Source organism: Elephantulus edwardii, unplaced genomic scaffold (assembly GCF_000299155.1).
Source record: "Elephantulus edwardii isolate Elephantulus edwardi_28Jun2011 unplaced genomic scaffold, EleEdw1.0 scaffold00095, whole genome shotgun sequence".
In the NCBI taxonomy this organism is placed as follows: domain Eukaryota; kingdom Metazoa; phylum Chordata; class Mammalia; order Macroscelidea; family Macroscelididae; genus Elephantulus; species Elephantulus edwardii.
In genome coordinates, this window is record NW_006399845.1 from 13223777 (window position 1) to 13230941 (window position 7165).

The 7165-nt window shown below is 42.0% G+C and overlaps 1 protein-coding gene and 1 pseudogene across 3 annotated transcripts in view; one reads left to right on the top strand and one right to left on the bottom strand.

Annotated features, from left to right (window-relative positions):
* The window catches only part of CTNNA1 (catenin (cadherin-associated protein), alpha 1, 102kDa), a 218346-nt gene that overhangs the window by 110301 nt on the left and 100880 nt on the right, over positions 1-7165 (bottom strand). The gene's annotated exons all lie outside the window — the stretch shown is intronic.
* LOC102872187 lies at positions 666-1799 on the top strand (annotated as a pseudogene).

A 7165-nucleotide genomic window follows, 5' to 3' on the forward strand; every position in this document is an offset into this window, starting at 1 on the left:
GATGCCAGGAACAACAAATTTCTAGATGATGAAAGCAGTAATTTAGAAAGATAGGTTCCAGCAGTCTGTTTTGCTGAGAAAAACAAAGTTCACAACTTTCATTACCAAGAGAGGACTGGTTAAGGGAAGAGGTTTACTTTAAAAAATAGGCAAAGGGTAAAAACCAATGGTTAGTTGAGAAAGAACATATGACTATTTCCAAGAGATTCAAGCAAGATAAATAGCAGATTGGGGAATGAGGGGGTAAAAAATGATTGAGAGAGTCTGAGAGTTCCCATGTTAAATCTCAAGTGTTAACTATTAATGTCCAATCTAAAAATATTTTCTGAAAAGATGCACATTTCCCCTATAATACGCTTCTATATTTACACCATTCTTTTCAAGTCTCAAAAGGGCTTCTTCTCATGAGTTAAATACAAAAAAGGCAGACCCAGTTTCTGCTCTGTAAATTAAGAGGCATAGATAAAAGGCAAAGTGGTTACTTAATTCTTGTGATGGTTAATGTGTCAACTTCATTAGGCTATGTGCTGCCCAAGGTGTTTGGTCAAACACCAGTCTAGATGTTATTATGAAATAGTTCTAAGTGATTAGCATTTAAGTCTGCTTAAAGAAGTAAGATTAGGCCACCGGGGGGGAGGAGGGAGGGCGGGAGGGGAGGAGTGGAGATGGCGACCGCGGCGTCTGAGGGGGGCAGGGAGCCCGGGGGCGCTGATGGGGTCTGCCTGGGGGTCCCAGGGGAAGTGGAGATAGTGAAAGGACAGCCGTTTGACGTGGGCCCTCGCTACTCGCAGCTGCAGTACATCGGCGAGGGAGCATATGGCATGGTCAGCTCAGCTTATGACCACTTGCGCAAGACTCGGGTTGCCATCAAGAAGATCAGCCCCTTTGAGCATCAGACCTACTGCCAGCACACGCTGAGGGAGATCCAGATCTTGCTGTGTTTCCGCCATGAGAATGTCATTGGCATCCGAGACATCCTGTGAGCACCCACCCTGGAAGCCATGAGGGACGTCTAGATTGTGCAGGACCTCATGGAGACAGATCTGTACAAGTTGCTCAAAAGCCAACAGCTGAGCAATGACCACGTCTGCTACTTCCTCTACCAGATTCTGCGGGGCCTCAAGTACATCCACTCAGCCAACGTGCTCCACCGAAACCTAAAGCCCTCCAACCTGCTCATCAACACCACCTGTGACCTTAAGATCTGTGACTTCGGCCTGGCCAGGATTGCTGACCCTGAGCATGACCACACTGGCTTCCTGACTTGAGTACGTGGCTACACGCTGGTACCGGGCACCAGAGATCATGCTCAACTCCAAGGGCTACACCAAGTCCATCAACATCTGGTCCGTGGGCTGCATCCTGGCTGAGATGCTCTCTAACCGGCCCATCTTCCCTGGCAAGCACTACATGGACCAGCTCAACCACATTCTGAGTATTCTGGGCTCCCCATCCCAGGAAGACCTGAACTGTATCATCAACATGAAGGCCCGCAACTACCTGCAGTCTTTGCCGGCCAAGACCAAGGTGGCCTGGACCAAGCTTTTCCCCAGTCAGACCCCAAAGCCCTTGACCTGCTGGACTGGATGTTGACCTTTAACCCCAACAAACGGATCACGGTGGAGGAGGCACTGGCCCACCCCTACCTGGAGCAGTACTACGACCCCATGGATGAGCCCGTGGCCGAGGAGCCCTTCACCTTTGACATGGAACTGGATGATCTGCCCAAGGAACGGCTGAAAGAGCTCATCTTCCAGGAGACAGCTCGCTTCCAGCCTGGGGCACTGGAGGCCACCTAACTAGGGTGGACGCCCCTGCTTCCAAGGGCTTGGCCCTGCCTCCTGCCTGCCCCTCTCCTGGATTGTTAGCAAACGGACACTGTACCCAGCCCTGACCCTGGCAGCTCTGTCCAGGGCAGAGGGTGGGCCTGGCCACCTTCACTCCCTTGTGCTGAGAGCTTCCTGCTTCCGGCAGGCCAACACCTTTCTCCCTCCCTCCAGGCTCTGAAGGGCTCAAAGTGACCCCACAGCAAACCTTTTCCCCACTTGTTCTGCCTGCATCTATCCTGGCATCCTAGTCTCTGGTGGTTCTGCGTGCCCCTCCTGAACTTGTTGGGGGGGTGCCAGGGTGGGCCAAGGCACTGAGGAGGGACTGTAGGCTAGCCTTGGCTTCACCTCATTAAAACCCCACCCATTTTCCCCAAAGGAACATTCCTAAGTCTCAAGGGCTAGTATCCCTGAGGAGCAGGGCCCAGAACCGAGCCCCCGAGCCCCAAAAAAGCTGCCACATTTAATGCCCTGCTGCTTCTGTGTGTGGGTGATGAGAAGTGGAGGTGGGGGGCACGTGGCGAGCCCCGTGCCTGCTGCTCACCTCCCTGTGCCTGTATCTAATATATAAATATAGAGATGTCACATGGAAAAAAAATATTATCTTTTATAAAGTTGTTATTAGGTGCTATCAAGTACACTCATAGCAACCCTCTGAACAGCATATCTGAACCCTGTCCCACTCTGTACCATCCTCATCTTCTGACACATTTGAACCCAATGCTGTAGTCACTGTGTCAATCCATCTCATTTTCTTCCTCTCTTTTGTCAACCCTCCACCTTCCCCAGAATGATGTCCCTTCTCCAAGGAATAGCTTCTCCTATAGCATGCCCAAATTATGTGAGACAAAGTTTTACCATCTTTGCCTCCAAGGAACTTTCTGGCTGAACCTTCTCCAAGACATATCTGTTCTTTAGGTAGAAGACCATGGATATTCAGTGCTCTGCTCCAACACTACAACTCAAAGGTATCAATTCTTCTGTCATTCTTATTCACTGTCTAGCTCTCAGATATATAGCAAGTGATTTGAAAAGACCATGGCTTGAATAGAATGTTCCTTGGTCCATGACGTGGTATCACTGCTACTCAGTAATTTGGAGAAACACCTGTCTGTACACTTTCCCAGGGCAATACATCTCTTTATCTCCTGACTGCTGGTACAAACTGTATTGATTGATGGATCCAAGTAAGATGAAGTTGCTGACAGTTTTAATCTTTTCTCCATTTATCATGATGCTGCCTATTGGTCAAGGGGTGAGAATTGTTGTTTTCTTGACGTTAAGATGCAATCCATATTGAAGGTTGCATTCTTTGATCTTCTGAAGTAAATGCTTCAAATCCTCCTCACTTTTAGCAAATAAGGTTCTGTCATCTGTATAACGAAGGTTATTGATGAGCTTCCTTCAATCCTGATGCCACATTCTTCTTCAGAGTCCAGCTTCTCAAACAATTTGTTCAGCATACAGACTGAACAGGTATGGAGAAAGAATACAACCAACGCACACAACTTTCTTAATTTTAAATCATGCATTGTTCCCTTGCTCTTTTCATACAACAAATCTAGGTCTAAGTTTCACGTGAGTACAATTAAGTTTTCTGGGATTCCCTATTTTTCTCAAGATTAGCCATAATTTGTTAGGATCCAGACAGTGAAATGCCTCCACATAGTCAATAAGGCATACATTTTTCTGGTCTCTGTTTTCAGCCAAGATCTATTTAACATCAGCAATGAAATCCCTGGTGACATGGCCTCTTCTAAACGCAACTTCAACATCTGGGAATTCTCTATGTACTGTTTTAGACATTTTTTTTAAAATACTCTTCTGCAAGATTTTGCCTGTATGTGATTATTAATGATACTGTTCAGTAATTTCCACATTCTGTTGGATCACCTTTTTTAGAAATGGGAACAAATATGGATCTCTTCCAGTCAATAAGCAAGGCTGTCTTCCAAATTTCCTGGTATCAACTAGTGAGCATGTCCAGGTTTGCAACTTAGTTGAAACATGTCAACTGGTATCCCATCCATTCCTGGGGTCTTATTTTTTTGCCAGTGCCTTCACGGTTGCTTAAATTTCTTCCTTCCTTACCACTGGTTCTTGATTATATAGTACTCATTGAAATATTTCAATGTCTGTAAAGTAGGTTTGACTTAAGAAAAGAACTGGATGCTTCCTGGGGGAGGAATCTTCCTCCAGACTATTTAAATAAGACATTCTACCAGAATTCCTTGCTCTACCCTATCTCATAACTGATTAATCTGGGACTAAAGGCTGTTGTTCCGTAATCTAATACTTCTTTGAAAAATAACTTCTACCTTTTCCCTCCATCCTTCTCCCTCTATTGTGAATACGGCACCAATTCAGATTCTCTAGAGAGCATGAAGGAGCTCTGGTGGCCTACTGTACAGGGTAAGAAGTTGTGCTGTCAACCTATAGGAAGGTAGTTCATATCCACCAGCTGTTCCACAGGAAAAAAAGAGACTCTCTCCTCCTCCATGCTTTAAAGCCTTTGCAAACTAGCTGGAAAGGCAGCTCTGTGTAGGTTCCTACTTGAACAGCAACATCACCACCAAGATAGTTCCCATGCACAAACACAACAGCCCCCACCCTTCTTATCCAGTTTTGTGTTCAGCAGCACAGTGTACTGGCAATCTGCTAAATATGTTCCCTCATATATTACAAAGGAATCTTACTATAAGGTTTAATTAGTTATTTTCCTATATAAGAAGTTCACTGATGGCTTCACTGTTAGAAAACTAGTGGAACTGTTGTTTTATTTAGAAAAAAACCCAACAAAAACTATGTGGTATAGCCTGTAATACAAGTTTAATAAAAGTTCAGTTATCTACCTCTCACCTTAATGAAAGTGGAACTAAATGACATTTCAACAGTTACATGCCAAAACAACAACAAGTCTCAAAATGTAAAAATTCCTTCATCCTTTACCCATATTTAATTCTATGTCTCTTGTTCTCTCGCTAATCAATTTCTTGCCTTAGAAAAATATTTTTAGAAATTACTATAATTATAAGGACTCTTCAATGTCTCAAATAATAACACACATTTTCGTTATCATCAAAACCACCTGACAGCTCATATATCTTCACTTAGACAAATCATGGAAATTATATAACCAGACTTAAGGACCCTACATTATTTTTATTTTACCAAAGCACAGAAAAGTCAACTCAAATAGGAAGTGTCAACAGAAATCTTTGTACAAGAAGCAAAGGAACTTGCTAATCCTTAGAGAAGGGTATCATGCTTGAAAAGGTGGAAGGTCAGTGCAATACAGAAAGAGCCACAACAACATAGACTGCCATGGCGATTGCAACAATGGACTCAATGAGCGTTTCAGAGATGGTGAGGATGGCACAGGATAGGGAAGGTTCAGATCGGCGCTTCATAAGGTCTCGAAGAGTAACAGTCGACTCATTGACACATCACAACAACATTCCCTTTGTTAAGAAAGTGACAGCACGTCTCACCTCTGAAATACGGAAGTATGGGTTCCATACACACCTCCAGGCAAAAGGTCAGTAACTAAGAACAACAGTAAACAGTATAGTATTCTAAATTAAAAATTGAAAAGGAAAACTAACCAAGGTGCAAAGTTTTAAGAAACCAAGAGAAAAAAAGCTTAATCCTAGTTTCTTTTCTATTATTAAAAATACTATATTGATACATTTCTTGTGTCCTCTATTTTACAGACAAGAAACACAAATGCTAGCTGCTTGGTTAGCTTGATCAGAAAATGTATGTATTTTATCTCTGTGTGGACCAGGTTTGCTTTTCATATTCCAACATTTTTCTCTCCTCCTAAACGGAAAATAGCTGTCAATGGTTACAACTGATACTCAAAACTGTGAGAAGATAAGTGAAAATACATTACAACACAGGGAGAAAAATCACTGAGTGCAGGTGCCAAGAAGTAAGAAATACCTCAACATACACAGAATAACATTACTTAGTTATTCTTTTTAAAAGACAACAGTTAAGATAAAATAAAGAACAAAATGTCATCACAAAAGTTAGGCATAGAAAACAGAACTGAAAAATATTTATAAAGAGGCTTATTTGGATTCCTCACTGCGCCTCACTGTAAAAAATCCAACCTCAAACTCATTGTTGTTGAAGTCAGAAATGCCTCATAACTGACCCTTCAAAGGGTTTTGGAGTTTGTAAATGGCCTGGGAGGAGACTACTCATCCTTCAAGAAAGGATTTGAATCCTGGTAGATTTAAACTGCCACAGGGGTGGCATCTAAGTTAGCAATGCAACTCCCTACTGCCTATGCCACCAAAACTTCATACATGGAGGTCTGAGGACTCAAATGAATTCTGCCCTTAAAAATCTTTTATTCTATTTTCACTGTACTACATAATTTCTACATTTTCACACTACTGTACCTGTAGGAATCTGTGAAACTGTTCTCCCTCCTCTTCTTCTCCTACTTAAGTTTCTCTTCTGTGATGCTTAGTGGCCTACTCATTCAGCATTCTGTTCAGGCTTTCCTTACTTAGGAGTTGTCAAGAACTTTTAACTCAAGTCCATGTAAGAGAGCATGTGTACAGGTACTAGTACATGCAGTTCAAGTGGGAAAATGGAAGCAAGCTGACACAAATAAAGATAAAATAGTTCCTATTTATTTCATAGAAAGGGCCATTATTTAGCCCATTTCTTTTAGATTTTTAAACTGACTCTCTTCTGATTTTGAGTCATATAGAAGCTGTTTCTACTTGACTAGAAAAGAACCAATCACTTGAATATGTGTAGAGTCACAATCAGTGCTTGCATTCAAAAACTTGTATAACCATAAATAATTTGCAGATTTATGTACACAAATTTCACAGATGTGAGTAAAATAAAAACAAAATAAATGTTCTTAAAACTATTTATGGGTACAGAAATCCAGCTGATATGATGTCAGTGAAAATTGGGAAATAACAGAATGCAATGGAGGCAAGTGAAAATCTTCCCCAAATGAGGTTCTTAATGGGTTTCTTCCTCTAATCATCCAGATCAAATGAATTGTGATCCAAAAGTCATTGAAATGATCTGTGTAAATTAGTTTACAGAAAACTTAAAACCAAATAATTTTATCACCACATCATATCCAACTACATATTTAAGTGCTCGCTTCGGCAGCACATATACTAAAATTGGAACGATACAGAGAAGATTAGCATGGCCCCTGCGCAAGGATGACACACAAATTCGTGAAAAGCGTTCCATATTTTTAAAAAGGAGATAGATAACACTACTATAGTACTTGGAGACTTCAATACACCCCTTTCAAGAAAAGATAGAACTACCAAAAAGAATCTCAACAAAGA